Raw genomic sequence first — 19,950 nt, forward strand, 5'->3', positions numbered from 1 at the left:
AAGACTGTTTGATGCCTGCTGTCAGCCCGTCAGCCATCCACTGTATTTACTCGGCTGGAGACGGGCTTTGCTAGACAAGCTGTACTGAAGAATTTTGGCAGGCGACCGCTGCTCAGCATCCTGAGTTGCTCTCACTACCCTCCTGCCCCTCCCTTTCTTCTCCTCCCGCCCAGGACAGGGTTCCAGCACGCCGCCCCATCTGTGGCCCCACTCAGTAAGCACTGCTTTACCACACCGGCCCGCTAAAGGGACAGCACTAACACCACAAGGAAACACACGTGCAGCAGGTGCAGACAGACGCCCAGATGGGAAGGCAGCAGACTGGACTCAGCACATATGAACTTATGTGGCATGCTGGGAAGCCCCCTCCCCACTCTGCACCTTGAGCTTTGCACCTACAGATTACGGTGGTGAGACCGACCACCCAGCTTGCAGCCCCAATCAGGATTTGCAAGGCTCTTGGCTACGAACTCAAGGTTGTGTCCCCCCTCCCCCAAACAGCCCCAATTCCCACCCTGAAATCCTGACCCAGGGTGATGGCTTCAGGAAGCAGGGCCTTGGGGAGGAAAGGGCATCATGGGAGTGGCCACCTCATTAGTGCCCTCAGGAAAGACACCAGAGAGAGGAAGCACGTGCTTTCTCTCTCTCTTTTCTGCTGGCTGAGGACACAATGAAAAGATGACTATTCTGCACGAGGAAGAGGGCCTTCACCGAAACCCTGACCATACTGGCACCCTGACCTTGGACTTTCAGCCTCCAGAATGGTGAGAAATACATTCCTGTTGTTGATAAGCCTCCCAGTCTATTGTCCTTTGAAATAGCAGCTCAAATTGACCAAGACTCTACAGTCCCCAAAGACATGAACCTGGCCCCAACCAGGAACAGGGAAGTCAGAATGGCTACTTTGTATTAGGATAGCATTTCCCATCAATGAGTTTAAAACAACAGAAAAATACAGGTCTTTCCTCTTCAAGCTTCTGTGTCAAGTGTGGGTCCTGGAAACCCAGGGTGGAGAGATAATCTGGTTCCTTCCGTGTCTCTCCCCTCTGGCTGTCCTACCACCATCTCTGAGGAACAGCAGAGAACAGGCAGCTGATACCCTGAGCAACTCCATCATGGCTCCTGCAGGATCTAGAACATTCTTAGGGAGAGGGATGGACACGGCCACTCGCTAGTCTTAAAAAATGTCCAACAAGGGGCGCCTGGGTGGCTCAGTGGGTTAAGCCGCTGCCTTCAGCTCAGGTCATGATCTCGGAGTCCTGGGATCGAGCCCCGCATCGGGCTCTCTGCTCAGCAGGGAGCCTGCTTCCTCCTCTCTCTCTGCCTGCCTCTCTGCCTGCTTGTGATCTGTCAAATAAATAAATAAAATCTTACAAAAAAAAAAAATGTCCAACAAAACAGAGGGCCGGGACCAGCACACGAATGGCAGCCACAGTCTTCACTAGGATACGTGCTTTATTACCACACACCAAACAGGGGGCCCAACAAAATCCTTCCACCAGATATACAACCAGCCCCATACCAGGTCCCTGGAGAGGGAGGAACGGCGCCATCCTCCAGGTTCCCTCTGTCAGAGCATCTCCTGCTGTTTGGCCCTCAGGTCTATGGACTGCGAACTGAGCTCTGGGAGAGCCACACCAAGAGGCGGTCTCCCCAACGTTTCTCTTTGCACTTTAGTGTGCTGGCTTCCCATGCCCCCTTCAAAGGAGTGTGAAAAACATCAGGTAAGTCTCTCGCCCAAGCAGGGACCCCATCAGCATACAGGGGACTGGCATCACTTTGGTTAACCCCTCCCTTCTGCCCACGTCCTACAGCCCAAATCCTAGGTGCCCCTCAAAAAAGGGTGAAGACGCAGGGCCCTTCAAAAGGTCCTCCGTGAAGGGTGGGGCGGCACGGCAGAGGATGGGGGGATCCGCTAGCGCGGGCTTCATAGGACCATGGCAGGGCTGGGTCCCCAGGATTCACAGAGCCCCTAACACACAGAGCGTGCCAGGTTGCCGACGGCTGAATGAATGAACATTTCTGCCCCTCTGGGGTCTGAGTATCTTGCTTATCCACCTGTACCACCGCCTCCCCTCAAGACGGACTTGGCCCTTCCTTCTGCGTTTACAGGCTCCCACCTGTGCTAGGCATCCTGGAGGGCACAGAGATCAGTAGGACAACGTCCTTTTTCTGAAGCAGTGGGCTCCCTGAGTGGCACAAGTCAGAGGTTCTCACCCAAGGAGAGCATCTCCTCGCCCTTCCCTCCCTTCCAGACTTCGGGTCAGCCTGAGATTTATTTATCTCTGCAGGTCACCTCTCTAACCTGTATCTAAACCCAGTTAAACATGAATCCCTAAACCAGCCTGGACATGTTGGTACTCAGGGAAAACCTCACTGCTAATTGGGATGAGTGTAATGACCTGAAGCGTGGCGCCCCAAAGCCGTGTCCCCATTCTAACCCCTGGACCCAAGGAATGTGACCTTCCTTGTTTGGAAAAAAAGGGTTTTTGCAAATGTAATGAAGTTAAGGATCTCAAGAAGGAGGGCGAACCAGAGCCAATGACAGGCACTCTGAGGAAAGAAAGGAGAGGGGAAATTTGAGACCTAGAGGACAGAGAGGGGGGGAAGGACAGAGAGGGCCAGAGCCACTAGCCCACTCCCCCACGGGTGGGTCACACGTGACCTCCCCCAGCCAGGCCCAGCAGGGCAGAAGGCAGGAGTGTGTGGACAAATGAACCCAACCCATCCGTGCCATCAGGAAATAACAGGAAGTCAGTGCCAGTCAAGGGCACAGCTCTACAAGCCAGAGGACAGCCTGGTTCAGAGCCAGCTTGCTGCTGAGCACAGGTCCTAGATCCTGGAACGGTGCCCAGGGTAAGTCAAGTCACCGTGGGGGTCACGAGTTGAGATGACGGCCACGGGAGCTGCTTTCCTGCGGTAGCCCACGCCTTCCCAGTCTACACTGCAGATCCCTGTCTGAACTCCAGGCACAGGACCATTCAGGACCCCCTGTTGCCCCAGTTTCTCAATCCATGCCATGTCTCTGAGCTGGGCGGAGGCGTGCCAAGAGCTGGGAGACAGGAATCTAAATGCAGACTGTGGACCAGGAAGGGCAGAGGCAACACTTGCCCCATCGTTTCAAATTCTGACTCTTACATCTCCCTGCGGGTCCCTTCCCTAACCCCACAGGACTCTAAATTTGAGTACCACAAAAATGATTTTCCTGATCAAAGGAGAGAGCCTGGATCTCAAGCCTATGTACCTTGGACGCAAAACAATTCAGCGATGTCAAGACTCATTTGCAGTATTTTAAAGACCTCTATCGTTTCAACAGCCCTGTCTGTTTGGTCCAAATAGAGAAAACAAACTTGATTGTGTCTAAAATATTTATGTATTCCATTTGAGAAAGCGAAGAAACCATGAAACACTTAATTATCAATAAATGTTATTCCTTAACATATAATCATTTTCCCCTCACAGGTGCATTATAATTTACAACAAATTAGTAACTCAGTGGAGAACCGCCCCCAAATAAAATAAACAGGAGGGTAAAAGACAAGACAATGGGGTCAGGAATTTGGGGGAGGAGAGGGTGGTGGGTGGGAAAAATCCTTTCTCGGCATCGAAGTCTCTTTTTTGAAATTGATTTAATTGGGTAAAATGTACATAACATAAAATTTATCACTGCAACCTTTGTTCTTTCTTTTTTTTGGTGTACGCTTAGGTGACAGTAAGCACATTCATGATATAGTGCAATGATCACACTATCAATTTCCAGAACTTTTTTTTTTTTTTTTAACCATCCTGAACTGAGACTCTGTACCTAGCAAGCCACAGCTCCCCATTCCTCCCTCCGCCAGCCCCTGGTAACCTCGGTCTACTTTCTGTCTCTAGGAATTTGCCTCCTCTAGGCACCTCAGATGAGTCGAATCCTACAGTATTTGCCCTTTTGTGTCCGGTTTATTTCACTCAGCATATTTTTCCAAGGCACTGTAGTCTTTTGAATGGCCTGCCGGATGTATGGATTCTTCCTGAAACTCAGGACATCTGATTCTTCCTGAGAAGGGGCAGGAAGGACTTAAGATTTTCTTCCCATTTTTCCAAAGGAGAACCCCTCAGAGAACCAGAAATGGAGCCTCACGAATGCCCACCAGAGGCATAGCAGCCAGGTAAAAGAAACACAGGATTATCCTCACTCGAAAGAAAGAAAGAAAGAAAGAAAGAAAGAAAGAAAGAAAGAAAGAAAGAAAGAAAGAAAGAAATTAAAAAAAAAAAAAAGAAGAAAGAAAGAAAAGCAAGGACCAAACCAAATAATGAGCTGTGTGCTCTGGGCCTCTAAAAGCAGGCAGAACCAAAGGGATATGTGTGTGGGGATGGGGGTGGGGAGGGATCCTGCTCTGGTCCCCGCCAAGGCAGGGACTGTGACCCATGGTGAGTCTAGGAGGGTTCACCCTCCATCAGGGCCCTTGGAAGTGCCCCCTTGACCACCCCCTGCTCAGGGTCTCATCTCCCTTGGTCCTAAGGAGGGCTCACCCTGAAGCCAAAGAACTCTGGAGGTATTTAAAGTCATTCAAGCTGCCATTCAGAACCAAGTGGAACCCTAGGGACTGACCACTGGGGTGGGGAGGAAATTTGGCAAACAGGCCAGTTCACCAAAGGAACCCTCCCACGTGTCGTCAGCAAAGCGGCACCTGACCAGCCTCTCAGGATGCCCCCACCTGAACTGTACCTCTCATTTCTGAGGGGCCTCCAGCAGTTGGCAAATCTGGCACAAAGAAGGTGGTGGAAAGAGAAAACCCCAAAGAGAAAGGGTTTAAGGACGGAGATAAATATGAGAGGAGTTGACAGGGAGCATTTAAAAATGAAAACTCTACAGCATTCTCCTGAATGAAGCTATTATGGGAAACTAACAAGTGAGCTCTATTTAAGAGATAAGCATTTAACAGTCAAACCTTTTTTCCCCTCTTTTATTCAAATGAACAAAACTGAATATTCATCTGAATAACACAAAGCTATAAAACACACACACAGAAGAAGAGAACAGAAATCTGAAAATAAGAATACCACAAAATTAAAACAATCCATTGCAGACGTAGGCCCTGAGGAACCTCGGACAGGTGACTTTCGAAGAACTCTTTTTTTTAAGGTCAGGGAGGGCAAGATGGGGATGGCCGCGTCCTCGCCTCAAAAATAATTCTCTTCTCTTATATAGGTCAATGAACACCAATAGGCAATCGCGTGGTGCCTGATGCATTTTCAGTGAAAATCAATGCAAGTCATGAGTTAATGCACTTGGTTAATGGAGGAAAAGAGGATGGAGAAACCCGTCCCCCCTCCCAGACTGTCGAATTTATTCCGGGAATCCCATGAGGAGTTTAAGGTATGTGTACGCAAGCCTGTTTAGGACTCACCCCTACTCCCCATCGCCAACAGCCCAGTGTTGGAGGAAGCGGTAGTCTCCGCCAGCTGCCTTCGGTATAAACACACACCTCTTGCGTTCGGCTGTGGGGAGCCCTTTGTGGTTTCAAAATCCTTCTCCCCAAGTTAACCGTGGGAGAGGCGGGGCAGGCTCTGCCATCATCATTTTGCTCAACTGCTCGACATCGTTTCAAACGACCCATCCCGGGTGACACGTGGCCACTAAGCCAGAGCAAGACATCTGGGACTTCCTTGGGTCTGTGAATATTCGGGATGGATTTGGTGGCCCCAGGGCTCAAGAGGGTAAGAGCCTGGGCCAGGAGGCATGGGGCCTCGCTCCCTGAGTCAGCCAGTCCCGAGCTGGGTGTTGGCTAGTGTCATCTCGGGGTGCTCGCCACCCCCAACTCAGAACGTGGCTGGGTCACCCGTAGGAGCAGCAAGCAGGTTTGGCTAGTCCATTTCGTCTGCCTTGAAGGGTTTTCCTGGAAGCCCAGATGGAGAAGGTCTGAGTGCCACCCCTCCGCATGGGTCCGTCGGGCAAGAGATAGGCAGGCGGTAAGTATGCACAGACGTGCGGCAGGCTGGCGTGGCTTCCCACATTCTGGGTTTGCCCTAAAACAACATTTAAGTGACTCAGAAGATGGATCTGTTCCAAGAAAAAAAAAAATACACACACTTTCTTTCCAGAAGAAGTGACATGTTACCGATTGTCACTTTGGGACACTCCCTGTGTGTTCCCTGGACGTTTGTGAAATCACTCTGTCCTCCCAGCTTCTCCTGTGGAGAAGGAATGTTCCCACTTTACAGATGAAGGACTGAGGCCTGGGTGGGAGCCAGTGTTCTTCCCACCACGGCCCACTTCCTCCGTATGAAGGTGGTCACTCTGCTTCTGGCATCTCTTAGATTCTAAATTTGTCCTGCAACCTGGGTCTCACAAGCCTGCCCTGTCACCTTTCCCTGTAAGAATCTCTACCCAATGGGCAACAGGACCTCGCCCTAACAACCCAGCAGGAGGAGGACCACAAGACGGGGGGTGGTGGGTAGAGACGTGTCCATCCGCCCCCGTTTCCTCCTTGCTCCCCTCACTGCCCCAGACATCTGTGTCCTTCCACAGAAAGGCAGCAAAGGGAAAACTGAGGTTTTTCAGAAATGCACAACAAAGATGACTTTTATAAAGAAAACCAACGAGGCTCTCTCCTAAGCCAGTCTAACCTAGGATGTGCACGGGTAGAGTGACTTCCCTGGATGTTTCTAGAACCCACCCACAGACCTGCAGGATAGGAAACGAGGCTGGATTATCAGGCTCCATCATGCCTCCCTTGTGAGTCAGCCAGCCCCAGAGGGATTCACCAAGGAGCACTCACTCCCCTGGATGGGTTAAGAACAAAGAACAGGGGCAGGTGTACTGACCCGTGATGGATGCAGGATGCAGCTTCTGGGCTGGTCAGAACAAAGACTTGCAGGCCAGGAGGCCAGCAGAAGATGCTTGCCACTAACCCTCCCCCGAGGCCGGCAAACATGCCTGTGATGAACTCGGGAGGCCTGCAGACATCCTTCTCCCCTCCCCACACCCCATCCCCTTCTACCTCGGTGATGCAAGCCAACAGGCTGCCTCTTTGGGGGACCCCTTCTGACCTGGCCTTTCCTCCCTGCCACGTCCCCCTTCGGGGCGGCACGGTGGCCCTCCCATTGCGGCATCATTCATGCACCTGCTTCCTCGTTTACACCATGAGTTTGGCAGCTGGTTGCTGTAAACGATAATAAAATGCCTTTCCAAAAAATGAAGGAATGTGACCAGACACGCCAGCCATCATGATATTAAAGCCGTGTCAATTAATTTCTCCCCCTGCTTGATAAACGAGCCCCATTCCGTCTCTTAATAATGAGGAGAGAAACAAGAAAAGTTGACACTTAGTTTAATTTATTTTCTCAACTTGCCTGGTCATATTTCTTTCTGCCTTGCAGAGCCTGGCTGGGGCTGTGGGGAATTACAAGTGGCTGGCGTGCCGGCAAGGCAGAGATCGGTGCGAATCGACATGGGCCTCCTGTCTTCCCACATACCACTTAATCAGGGGGAGAAAGGGACTTGGGGAGCCAGCTCACACCTGCGCCTCTCCAGCCACCTTTGGGGACTGGGGGAAGGAGGGGCTTGGGAACAGGAGGGAGGTGATCTCAGGTGCACAGGGTTGGGGGTGGGGGAGTCAGATAACAGAAACGGTGCCATCAGGTCTCCAATCTAGTGCACAGAAAGTGCACAGAAACCACACAGGACTGAATTCCCTAAATTAATATTAAGCTACATTGGTGGGATTTGCCCGAGGGGAGCCAATTTCTCAACTGGAAAGGTGTTTTTCTTTCCTCTTCAGCCCAAGGATGCTGGAGCCAATACCCAACCTTGAAATGTGAGCATCAAGCTTCTAGAAGTCGGACACCAAGCGTTTCAGGAAGGCTTACTTACAAGTCATTTTCTTCTATGGCCCCAGTCACCTCAGGGCTGTTTACGGAGGCCCCCAGACCATAAACAGAGTTGGGAGTGAGAGTGAAGTGTGCTCCTAAGCCAGGGTTTCTTGATGGGGTCTCGCAGCAGTGTTTGGATGGGGGAGAGGCATGTTAAAAATGCAGCTCTCACCCCCCTTTGGGGGCTCTCCTGCCTCCAAAGGTGGGTTCGGTGGATGTGGCCCAGGAATCTGCATTTTAACCAGCTCTCTGGGGATTCTGATGGGCACCCAAGTCTGACTCTGTTCCATATTCCCCAACTCAGGATGAGCTGAGCAGAGATCATTTGGTTAAAAATAATCCAGAACTTTCCAAAAGGAAAGAGAATCTCTAGGCTCCCCTCTAACATGAAGGGAGAAACTAAAGCTGTTTTAAGAAGCCTCTAAAATCTCATGGAGAGCTGAACCTCTTAGCCCCAGGGGCAGCCCTCATCCATGGTAAGGGGAGATCAGGGGCAAAGCAGCAGCTTCTCTGTTCCAGGCTCAAGAAAGGATAGAGACCAGTTCACACTAGAGTCTAAAGGCCTGGTTTTGCTTCCACTCGCAGAGATGATAGTTGCTTTTATGTAAGGATTTGGTAAACCACTAAGTTCTACATTAGACTTTCCGGGGGTGGGAGGAGGGTGGGTATGTGTGTTTGTGTGTGGTGTGTGTGTGTGTGTATTTTACTGATTGGGGAGGAGACACCTCCTTCTGTCTGAAATTATACACACGTGGGAGGGGTATGTGTGCGTGTGTGTGTGTGTGTGTGTGTGTATTTTACTGACTGGGGAGACACCTCCTTCCATCTGTGAAATTATACACATGTACAGAGAATTTTACAATGGGGTGAAAAACCATCCAGGAAAGAGGGAGGGGAGGGAAGAAAAGGGAGGAGAGAAAGAGATTCAGAGAGAGGGGTCAGGTGGAGGGAGAGAGACCCCTCCATCATCCCTAAATAATTTTTTTTCTGAGAGAGACAGAGCAAAGGCAAGTGAGGGGGGGGCAGAGGGGGAGAGAACATCTGAAGTAGGCCCATCACTCAACATAGGGCTCGATCTCACGACCCGACCCTGAGACTGCAACCTGGGCCGAAATCAAGAGTCGGACGCTTAGCCAACTGAGCCGCCCAGGCGCCCCCCCCAAACCATTTTTCTAAGAGAGAAATCTGCCATGAATACTGATCGCATGGTTTGAAAGTGCCTGCGGCTGCGGGGACGGGGGTTCTCATCCCAGACTCTCGTTAACCGAGGGGGGAAATGCACCTGCGATCCAGGCCAGACAACCCCGGCCTCATTTCATTCTGAGCGCGCTCCATCGCAGTGATTCTGTGAATGACACTTGTCAGGATGGCAGATTAGTTCACAAACCTATTTTTTTGTGCGTGGTGTTCCATCTTGGTTGGGAAAATAGTCAGTTCTTGGCGAGAGAGACACACATTACTGCTGTTAAGTGCCAATATAAACTCTGGGACGCAGTGGTAAATTCACCAAATTAAATCGCTAGACAACTGGCTCGGATCAGGACCCCGGCAGAAGGTTCCAGGGCGGCGGTGCGCGCCCAGCGGGGCGGAGGCAGCGGAGGTCGTGGGCACAGCTGGAGCAAGGGCACGAGGACGTGCTGCCTCCGCGTCTGTTCTAGAAACCACAGAGCCTCAGGCAGCTCTGACGGGCCCGCTGGTAAGACGGTGTCCTTCAAGGCTTCTAAATCCCTGGGTATTCCGAGCTCAGGGGAGCTGAGACACCAGCTGGAAGATATTCCCCACAGAGGTACTTAGGTTGGTCCCCGCCCTCCCCGGTGCCCGCTCATCCCCATTCTCCCCCCCCCCCCCAGCGTAGGTTTCAAATCTATCACCTTTTCTGACACCCTCTGGCCCCACTCAAGCAGTGAGCATCCTGGAAGGTACAGTGAGCCTCAGAGACCTCAGTGTCCCCTCTGAGAGTGTGTGTGTGTGGGGGGGGAGATGGGCTTAATCTTTGGATCTAGGTAGATCTGGGCTCAAATCCTGGCTCCAGCAATAGCCAGCTGTGTGACTCTGAGCAGGTTCCTTAACCACTCTGACCTTCAGTATCTTCTGTGAGACGGAAGGAAGAAATCTGCCTCATGGCTAGGCTTGCTTGAAAACCCTCGTGAGGTGGTTAACTGTCCTCGCCCACCAATCGAACCAGACTTTTCATGACTTCTGCCCTATCCTGACCTCTATCTCCACACATACTTCCCTGCCCTGTGCCCTGAGACTCACTGGTTAAAATTCTTTTGACACGTGTGTCAGAGAGATGTCCACGAAGCTTTGTCAACTATCACCATGGGAACAAGATTCAGGACAGACAGAGGTAAAACAAATCGTGTGGTGAATTCCCAGGCTTACTCCTTGAAATGACCCTACTGTGCATCCTTTCGGGTCAAAACAAAAATCACGAACTTCTCCCTCACCCTGACCAGTAGCTCTGGCCTTTGCTCCGAGAGTGAGCCTGCAGCCTGGCTGTTGAGGAAAAAGCCAAGGGCCTCTGTCTGGAGGGGGCTTCCCGAGTATCTTCCGAAGAGGGAACATTAAGGACGAGACAAAGGGAAACAAAAGGGGAAGGTGGGGTGGACACAGACGACAAAACCTGCCCCGAAAGGTTGGAAGAAGCCCCACACCCCACTCACCCCAGTACGGAGAAAGGACCCCTCAGACCAGCTTCAGCCTCCCCAGCAGCCACCTCAAGAGGGCCACCTGCCTCCCCTCCAACAAGTCCTCAGGGAATGGTTACTGGCGTCAGAGCAGGTTCCAAAACTCCATCAAAAAACCACTACTTGGAAGCAGGTTTTCAGCGCCGCCGCAAATTATATGACTTTTATTATGAAGTATGGTTTCAGAATCATCCCGACTGACAGAGCCCTGGCTCGATGCCCGCCGTGCCTGCCACCCTCTCCGTGCCCCCCACGGGGGAGGGGGTCATCTCTGCCTGCATCTCCGTGGCTCCAGCTGGCCGTGCTGCCAGCAAGCCTGCCGGGAGCTCGGGGGTAGGGAGCTGCCCATCATGGTGCCTCTGCGAGACACACGCGCGCTTATTCACCGTGGAGCAGGGGCTGGCCTATTTTTCGGGCTGTTAAAGGAACTGTTCTTAACATCTGGAGACCAGATCTCCGAGAAGCCGAGAGCAGCAGTCCGGACAGCCTGGCCGGGGATGGCAGCTCTGCTGGGACCAAGCTGCTGCTTGCTCTGCTCTGCTCCTGGGCCGTCCAGACAGCGGCCTGGGGGGTGGTGAGAGGGAGGAAGGGGCTGGAGAGGCAGGGGCCAGGGGCCGCTACTCAGGGGGACCCACCCCAACCAGCATCAACGCCACCTGGGAACTTGCTGGAAATGCAGTGTCTCAGACCCCACCCTGGACCTCCTAGACCCAAACTTGCATTTTTAACAAATTCTCCAGGTGACTTTTATGCAAACTGAAATTTAAGAGGCACTGGGGTCTGGAACAAGGACTTTCAACTGTGGTTCCTACATCAGAATCTGAGGGAAAAAATTTAAAAATACTGATGCTTAGATCCCATCCTTAGAACTGAGTTGGGTCTGGGGTCTTGCCCCCGCCCCACCCCCAGCATCTGTCTGTTCTTGAATTTCCCCAGGTGATTTGGATATCCAGTTTGAGTCAAGAAACATTGGGAAAAGGAAAAAATTTTATAGTGCCTGATTTTCATTTTTCATCTAAAAACAATTTCAGCCTCATTTTAATACAGGGACTGAATGGTCTTAGTGCCCTCAGTGCCACACACCCCACGGAGCAGAAGCTTGGGTCTTAGACAGTGTTTTCTAGACCGCTGCAGGGCCACAAATGCTCCGAAGCTGGGGGAGGTCAGAGCGGTACTTCATTCACTCACCTGCTGCGAGCTGAGCTGCTACCTGGTGCTGCTCAGGTGACCAGTAAATGATGTACAGAGCGTGTGGCCTGGCTTTGCAAATGGGCCTTGCAAAGAACACTCAGACCGGAAGGAACCCCAAGGATACAAGCAGATGCCAACTAACAAAATGGCGGGCTGACCCTTCTCTGGCTCCCAGCCAGTCTCCTCATCTGCCACCCCGTGCCCCCAAAATGCATTCTGATCAGGTGGGACAAGTGACAACCCAGAGAGTAACAAAGAATGTGCCTTCCCTTTTTTTTTTTTTTTTTTTAAGATTTTATTTATTTATTTATTTGGTAGACAGAGATCACAAGTAGGCAGAGAAGCAGGCAGAGAGAGAGGAGGAAGCAGGCTTCCCGCTAAGCAGAGAGTCCGACTCAGGGCTCCATCCCAGGACCCTGGGATCATCACCTGAGCCGAAGGTAGAGGCTTTAACCCACCGAGCCACCCAGGCACCCCTCCATTTCCTTTTTTTTAAGAAAGGGGCAGAGGGAGAGGGACAATCTTGAGTAGGCTCCATGCCCCCTGTGGAGCTAGACTCGGGGCTTGATCTTATGACCCTGAGGATCATGACCTCGAACCGAAATCAAGAGACGCTCAACCGATTGAGCCTCTCAGGCGCCCCCAGAACCTGCTTTTCGAACAGAAACTTGTGCTGTAGAGAAAACACCTGGAAAACAAATGTTTGCCAACTATTTCTATTCTTCTGTGATTTGGTTGCTTTTAAAAAGGATGTAACTGGGTCAGCCTGCAAAGGCTCTCATCCTATAAAGGCTTTTAAAACTTGGAAACAGAACTGTAAAACTCATTTTTTTTAAAGAAAAAAAAAAAAGATTTCAGTGGATTTTGAACCCATTTGTTAAAAATATAAAAAATGCAACACTTGATTAGTTTGCGTGAAAAACTGATTGACATCAGGGAAGACGGAAATTTACAAGCTGAATTTCAACAAAATCCTTTGCATAATTGGAGGATGGGATTGAAAAATTAGTATCATCATTTAGTCAGCACAGTGAATACACTTCCACTGGGATCTGTTTATCTCGTGAGGTGGATTTTTCAGTTATGACAGGCATGGAGTCCATGCACCAAAATAAACCAACCTCAGAATGCATCCTTTAGGGCTAGAGCCCAAAGTGTTACATCGAGAATTTTTTTTAAGGGGCACCTGGGTGGCTCAATGGGTTAAGCCTCTACCTTTGGCTCAGGTCATGATCCCAGAGTCCTGGGATCGAGCCCTGCATCGGGCTCTCTGCTCAGCAGGGAGCCTGCTTCCCCCTCTCTCTCTGCCTGCCTCTCTACCTACTTGTGATCTCTCTCTCTCTGTCCAATAAATAAATAAAATCTTAAAAAGAATTTTTTTAAAAAGGAAACCTATTCAACCACATTACTCTATAAAAATCTTTTAATTATGGACATCTTGGTTGCTTCCAAGTTTTAACAATTACAAACAAAACTGCTATAAACATCAGTGTGCAGGGTTTTGTATGGACATAAGTTTTCAAGGCTTTGGGTAAATACCAAGGAGCATAATTGCTGGATTATATGGTAAGAGTATGTTTAGTTTTGTAAGATACTGCCAAACGTCTTCCAAAGTGACTGTAACATTTTGCATTCTTAACAGCAATGAATGAGAGTTTCTGTTGTATCACACCCCGGTCAGTGTTTGATGTTGTCAGGGTTTTGGATTTTGGCTATTCTAATAAACCTGTACTGGTTTAAAAAAAAAAAAAAATCTTTTAATTATGAATAAACTAAGTACGACTTATTTCAACTATTTCCTATTCATTTTGTATAGATTTATAATACATATATATTAGCATAGTAGTATATGTAAAGAAATTGAAAATGAAGTAAGATACTGGGGGGGGTGTTAATTTTTTTTTCTGCACAATTAGAAAATTTTGGAGACACCTGCTCTCCAAGGAGAAGGGAGGGCCTTATGTCTGCAGCCCGTCCCTTAGTTATAGAAACGACAGAAAGTCAGAGGCGGGAGGTGGGTGGGAGGAAGACCTGCTGGTGACTGCCAGCCAGTACAGACCCTCAAGGAGGGGCCTTTGGGAGAGAAATTCAGGGGAGTCCAGAATCAGCCAATTCCAGGATCTCCTGGGCCCTCACAGCTCAGCCCAGAGAGTGCTCCTTCAGAGCCCTGGGGGAAGGGTTCACCCTCCAAACAGAGAACCTCGCACCCCGCACATTAATGGCAGCAATACCTGAACTCTTCTCAATAAATTTTTCATTGCATCGTATCTTCATTACAATTTTATTCCATTAGTATTCCGAAACCGAACCACTAAGTACATAATTGCTAAAACATGTGTTAAGCGATGACTTAGGAAATGCCGGTTTTATCATATTGTTAATTAACAGAAAGCAGGATTAATACACTCACAGATCATTAGAAGCAGTCTTTGAGACAAACTCAAGAAATAGGGACTCAAAGTCTATTTTGCCCAAGGAAACCATTCCAAGATCTGGAATCACTCCGTGCAGGCTACTCAAAAGGCTGGACATAGGAGGATTTGGGTGGGAGGAGCAGAAAGAGCAACACATCCTCTGAAGTCAGACCAGGGAGTCTCTGTGAACCACCGGGAAGTTTCTAGTCTGGACCCAGAGGATGTGGCTGACATCGTGGTCGTGCTGCCTTACTGGCTGGGCAAGCCATTAACCGCCCTGACCCTGGGTCTCCACCTGTAAAGCAAGAATAAAGATGCTGACCTCCCAGGGCAGGCATGCGGAGTGAATGAGAGAACGTACACGGTCGTCATCCCTGCACAAGCGTGCAGTTTCTACGGAAGGATCCTGCCCCCAACATTGCTTGGTATAAACGGGCCCCCAGCTGAGACCTGAAAATGATTTCGTGCTCCCTAACCGTTGACTGCAGTGGGATGGGCTCTAGTGGGGCCATCCTGAGCTGCCAACACCAAGGGATTTGGAAGTGGATTTGGACTTGCTCTCATCTCCAATGGAACCCTGGTCATACAGTCTCTAGGACCGAGGGGTTTATTCAAACCTCTGGCCACCCTGTCCTGGGAATTATAGAGGTATCCTGGCAAGAAATGAATTAAAAGTCTTCTCTTTTCCCAGCCATCCAAATTGCTTTAGCCTGGGGTCCCATGGTGGTACTCCCAGTTCTTCACACTCAGTAATGAAATTGTCTACCTGCCTGGATAGCACAGGAGGGCGCGCTGGAAGTCCCCACTCCTCTCACCCCACAGATGAGTGGGGGAAGGAAAGAGGAGGCCAGGTATGGTGGTGAGGCCCCACCTAGGGTTTCCCAGAAGCTGGGAGTCAAGGTTAAGTTCTGGGTCAGAAATATGAAGGCAGTCGGGAAAAGCAAACGGGCTCTGCCTCAGCCTTCAACAATAAACTTTAGTTGGGGCAGGAGCCCTTCCCAGAGGAAGAGAAGAGCAGGGGCAAGGCCAACTGCTGGGGTGATGATAAATTACTTCATCTAGCTGGAGCCAGGATATAAAAATCAAAGCTAAGGGAAAAGAGAAAAAAATAAATGCCGACCTGCCTCTGCCAAGGCCCAAGTGAGAACAGAGAAATCATCTGGTTGCATTTTTTTTTTTTTTCTGGAACATTCTTTCATGGCCCCAGGTATGTAGCATATTAAAGTTTCCTGTGTGGAGACCTTCTCATACGGGCTATTATTTGTGAATTGTGAATGGAAAGAGCTTGCTTATTCGTGGGTCGTGAGTGGAGTCTGGGCTTTGGGTTCAGACCTGGGCTGTAATCCCAGTTCCACAACCGAATGGCTGCTGGAGGTCTCTCTGTGCCTCGGTTTTCTCATCTGTAAAATGGGGAAACTAATATTTTAGGGAAGTAGAGCATTTAAACAAGACAATGCCCACGAAGCTTAGCACAGTTCCTCGTCCTGGTCAAAAGGTAGAGCACTGGTGCCCCTCTGCAGATCTGGTTTTCTTACTTAAACCAACTTGCTGTATCAGCTCACGAACTTGGCCCTATGGGATGCAGGCTCTTGCAAATGGTTGCCTCTGAGAAGCGGCTGGACGGGACTCTGGTGATTTGAATCCCACCTGCCCCCACTGACCAGATGGAGGCAGAGAGAGAGCTGGAGACTGGCCGAGAGGGGACCCTCCCCCAGCCCTAGGGAGAAGGATCATCGCTGAACCAGAGTTTGGCCTGACACTTGGCACAATGACTGCTATGCCTGATCAGAGATGGACCCTTCCTGAGCCCAGAGCAGGCACAGGACACACCTGCAGGCCAGGTAAGAAAGCAAGGTCTGGGTCTCTGCCCGGAGCCGCTGCCTCCCTCCTGCCATCAAACCCAAGGGCCAGAGCCTCCCCGCTCTCCAGAGAAGGCACAGGAGAGACAGCAGAGCCATACCCAATTTGAAAATCATGGCGCCCCCAGAGCCACGTTGTGGCCGTTCAGCTGCCTGGCTTGCAGAGACCAGTAACTTCAATTTATTTGTGTCTGGGGCCTTAAAGAACCTCAGCTGTCATCCCTTCCTTAGTTTATTACCAAATTTCTAAAATATTACATTCTTTATTATATCCAAATTCACTTTATTGCACTTGACAATACAGATAATCACATACCATATGCTCTAATGTTTTGAAACCAATGCATGTTGACAGCGGTTTTTATTCATGACGCATAATTCCAACCCGAGCTCACAATGAGGCCTCTGAGCACCCAGCCTGGTGTTAAGACTTTTGCCTAATAACAGATTAACAATACAGCAAGTTGCTGAGACACAATCCGTCCCTTGCCATTCTCTATTTACAACGGGAAAAATGTACCTGAGCTGAAAAGATAGATTTATCCGAGGGAGGGGGGGGGACCCCTACTGCCACCCACCCATCATTCCCAGAGGGTTCATAATGATTTGTTATTGTTCCACGCTTATGAAACTTGATATTGAAAAGAGGGATTGGTCTTGTGCCAAGTAGCACGGCAACTAATCACACCAACCCACACTGCTGGGCCCTGAGAAATGCAGGCACAAAATGCCCCAAAGCCCTCATTAGCAGTCTCTTGTTTTCACTCTTGTTTTGCTACAAGCAAATATTTGTCACTCCTCTACCTTGGTGAGACCCTCCCTCCCGCTCGTCCCCTCTCCTCATCCCCTGGGCATCCCTTCTGTTCCCAATTAGCCCCAAGCTTCCTGGCAGGGGAGGAGTCCCACCGGCGGGCCTCCTGGCACCTCTCCGGAAGAAAGGCCAGCGCGGTGGGAACGCTCTCCACAGCTCCTTCGGCAGCGCCCCCGTGTCCGAGGGCGGCTGAAGCAGAGGGTGGATAATTCGAAGATGATCCTTCGGCTTCGCGGTGGTCCCCGGAACAAACAATACCATTTCACACCTCCCCTAACTAAGCGTTTGCTTTCATTTGCTCTGGAGAAACACTCAGACAACTGGAAACCCATTAGATCATGTCAGACGTGGTGGTAAAGCTTGGGCTGTCACCAGCAGAGAATCAACTCCAATTTATAGATCCTTAAAGCCTGAATATACAGATATTCGGTCTTCCCCCTGCAGACAGACAAGGGGGCCTGGGCGGCGGCCGAGGAGGAAACAGCAGCCCCACAGCTCAGCGGCAGACAGATTGGAGTTTAACAACCACTCTCTCGGATAATGTGATTTCTCAACGAGGGGAGGAGTGGGGAGGAAGGAAGGAAAAGCCAGTCCTTTACACTGCCCAACACTTGGCTGTTCTTCCAAAGCTTTGCTGGGGGCCGAGGTGGGGGGAGGTGTGGCAGGAAAGAGAGGTTACACAGACAACCATGCCTCTGGGGGACCCCGTGAATGCTGTAAGCAAAAGCAACACTACAAAGAAGGGAGCGGAGTTGGAAGATGCAGAAATGCTTACTTAGCCACCTCCAAAGGACGCCGCATGAATTAAGGGACATCTTTACTCCATGTAATTGCCACACTCCTGGACAGCTTAAGTTATAACTCGTTTTCATAAATAAAAACCTCCTTTCCCTTTGGGCTTCCAGTGGGACTCCAAGAAAGGCTTTTCCTTTATTTCATTCGTCATCTTCAGCAGAGGCAGGGGCTGGTCCTACCATCTCCAAGAGTATGGGCTCTTCTTTGGTTCTGTCCTTTTTCCCTTCCTCATCTCACACAGACCAAGGCTGGAAGTAACCGGTCACTAAACCAGTGTCTACCAGAGAGACCAGAGCCTAAAGACCTAGTTTCCAGACATGTTATCGATAGGTAGGGTTTGACGGGTCTGGAAAGGCAAGATTTCAGACCATTACAAGATTCAGCAAGACCCACTTGTGATGTGCAAAGTGACCCTTGAACACACTGGTTCCTGGGCCCATCACACCCCATCAACTCGATTTCCTGTCTGACTACATCTTCTGGGGAGAGGACATCAGCCCTCACCACTTCATAAAGATGGCTTGTTGAAGAGCTGGGCATCTTTTTTTTTTTTTTTTTTTTTTTTTTGAAGATTTTATTTATTTGAGAGATCTCACAAGTAGGCGGAGAGGCAGGCAAAGAGAGACAGAGGAGGAAGCAGGCTCCTGGATGAGCAGGGAGCCTGATACGGGACTCGATCCCAGGACCCTGGGATCACGACCTGAGCCGAAGGCAGAAGCTTAACCCACTAAGCCACCCAGGCGCCCAAGAGCTGGGCATCTTGAGGGACTGCTAAGCTGTTTTTCATCCTACTGACTAATCTTCCTCTTGGTAACTTCACACTCACCCGCCCCACTACCAGCCCTTTGGCTCTACCATGGCCACCTTGTTCCTTCCTACTCTCACCTCTTCTGATTCCTCTTCAATGTCTCCAGGATACTGTTTCCAGTCCTTGTCAGACCTCCCCAGATACGGTCTACCTTGTCAACATTGCTCCTAAACCGGGACGCCTAGAACAGGACACAATACTTCACACGGGGACCACTGCAGACCCTGAGACCCACTGGACTCGTCTTCAGGCAGTTTCTCTTTCTTCTAAGGGGCTTTCTTAGCAATTTCCCCATCCCACTGCCTCCAAGAAAGTATAGCCATCAATTAAAACCTAGGGCCGCCTACAAACCGTTACCAAAATTCCCTCCCTGCACCTTCCTTTGTTTTCCTTTCTTTAGACTATAAACTTGGATTGTCACCTTCTGAGGATAAAAGTTATAAACCTATTCGAGTCTTAGAAAATGCAGAAAACACATTCCTGTGTGTTTTAATAGACATTTTAATAGACATTAACCGGATACCCACTAGATGGAGGAAACTGAGCTGAGTCTGTAGGATACGGTGGAGAGGAGCCTCAGCCAGTGCCGTGCAAAGAATGGAGTTACCGGGCCTGAGGGCCAGAAGTGCTGTTGGGCTTTATTCACCCCTGCGTCCCCATCCCCTTGATTAGCAACCAGGGCAGAGTGGGTGCTTAGTAAATTAACTGTGACACAGGGAATGGCTTTGGAGGAGGGCACTCCAGCCGGTCAGCCTGTACATACAAATGATGTTATTTTTCAAAGATGGTGTCAGCTACAATCAGATGCAGTCGTTACCCGATGAACTGTGAGGACAAGACTCTCAGAACCTCCCCCTTGGCCCACCAGGGCCTCCTCTTCCAAATTTCCACCCAGAGCCTCGTCCCTGAGCACAGAACCAGCTCCGCGGAGGGTCTGAGATGCACGCCAATTCCAGGATCCCTAGGCTTGGCCCAACACAGCCATCTTCGTCCTCTTACAAGCGCCACTGCAGAGGCTTTCATAAAAGTCCACGTTTCATCCCGCACAGGGATGGGAGATATGGCTGGAGAGGTCTAGCGCGCTCTGCTTCTGTTCAATCACCACACGGAGCCAGCTCAATTCAGTGACGCTGCTTCTGCCGGGACCGGATGCTTAAGCATCTGGGGTCAATGGGGCCACAGAAACCACAAGCCAGACAACGCCCTGGACCGTGGCCCCCAGTCACCGCCTACCATGAACGAGCTGCCGCCGGTGGGAGAGCACCAGCCAGCAGGCAGCCAGGACAGAAATCAACTGTTGCTGGGACTACTTTAAAAAAAGAAATAAAACAAGACGCAGCATTTCTGGCTCTTGGAAGGACCTGCTGTCCCTAAGACTGACCAACCAGGAGTTCCACTGTACTCAGAAGCCAGAAGGCAGGAGCTAGGACAGCCCCATGCTCAGGGAGAGACTCTCACCCCACCCAGTGTTGCGTTACTGCTGTGCCCTCCAAGCACATCCAGCCTTTCTTCCACAGTGGCAACC

General features: G+C 50.3%; 1 protein-coding gene across 11 annotated transcripts in view; it reads right to left on the reverse strand.

Annotated features, from left to right (window-relative positions):
* MSI2 (musashi RNA binding protein 2) overlaps window positions 1-19,950 on the reverse strand; it is a 385,267-nt gene that overhangs the window by 72,428 nt on the left and 292,889 nt on the right. The gene's annotated exons all lie outside the window — the stretch shown is intronic.

Source organism: Lontra canadensis, unplaced genomic scaffold (assembly GCF_010015895.1).
Source record: "Lontra canadensis isolate GAN:19392208 unplaced genomic scaffold, GSC_riverotter_1.0 scaffold43, whole genome shotgun sequence".
Taxonomy (NCBI): domain Eukaryota; kingdom Metazoa; phylum Chordata; class Mammalia; order Carnivora; family Mustelidae; genus Lontra; species Lontra canadensis.